The sequence below is a fragment of the Arachis hypogaea genome, chromosome 20, assembly GCF_003086295.3.
Source record: "Arachis hypogaea cultivar Tifrunner chromosome 20, arahy.Tifrunner.gnm2.J5K5, whole genome shotgun sequence".
Taxonomy (NCBI): Eukaryota; Viridiplantae; Streptophyta; class Magnoliopsida; order Fabales; family Fabaceae; genus Arachis; species Arachis hypogaea.
Genome location: NC_092055.1, coordinates 124906950 through 124907972, shown reverse-complemented (window position 1 = coordinate 124907972; position 1023 = coordinate 124906950). Strand labels below are relative to the sequence as shown.

Genomic DNA, 1023 nt, shown 5'->3' with positions numbered 1-1023 from the left:
CCATTGGAGCAAATAATTTTGAGCTAAAGCCTTAATTAGTTTCTCTGATGCAACAGAACTGCAAGTTTCATGGACTTCCATCAGAAGATCCTTTTCAGTTCTTAACTGAATTCTTGCAGATCTGTGATACTGTTAAGACCAATGGGGTTGACTCCGAGGTCTACAGGCTTATGCTTTTCCTGTTTGCTGTAAGAGACAGAGCTAGAATATGGTTGGACTCTCAACCTAAGGATAGCCTGAACTCTTGGGATAAGCTGGTCACGGCTTTCTTAGCCAAGTTCTTTCCTCCTCAAAAGCTTAACAAGCTTAGAGTGGATGTTCAAACCTTCAAACAGAAAGAAGGTGAATCCCTCTATGAAGCTTGGGAGAGATATAAGCAACTGACCAAAAAGTGTCCTTCTGACATGCTTTCAGAATGGACCAACCTGGATATATTCTATGATGGTCTGTCTAAATTATCAAAGATGTCATTGGACCATTCTGCAGGTGGATCCATTCACCTAAAGAAAACACCTGCAGAAGCTCAAGAACTCATTGACATGGTTGCAAATAACCAGTTCATGTACACTTCTGAAAGGAATCCTGTGAGTAATGGGACGCCTCAGAGGAAGGGAGTTCTTGAAATTGATACTCTGAATGCCATATTGGCTCAGAAAAAAATATTGACTCAGCAAGTCAATACGATTTCTTAGAGTCTGAATGGATTGCAAGCTGCATCCAACAGTACTGATGAGCGGATAATTTATACGCTTTTTGGTATTGTTTTTAGTATGTTTTTAGTATATTTTATTTAGTTTTTATTATATTTTTATTAGTTTTTATATAAAAATCACTCTTCTGGACTTTACTATGAGTTTGTGTATTTTTCTATAATTTCAGGTATTTTCTGGCTGAAATTGAGAGACCTGAGCAAAAATCTTATTCAGAGGCTAAAAAAGGACTGCAGATGCTGTTGGATTCTGACCTCCCTTCACTCAAAGTGGATTTTCTGGAGCTACAGAAGCCCAATTGGCGCGTTCTCAA

General features: G+C 38.4%; 1 non-coding gene across 1 annotated transcript; it reads right to left on the bottom strand.

The window, feature by feature from the left end:
• Positions 1–302: 302 nt before the first annotated feature.
• On the bottom strand, positions 303–410 carry LOC112787264 (small nucleolar RNA R71). The gene has a single exon (XR_003194685.1). It is a non-coding gene; the product is annotated as a small nucleolar RNA R71 (small nucleolar RNA).
• Positions 411–1023: the final 613 nt, after the last annotated feature.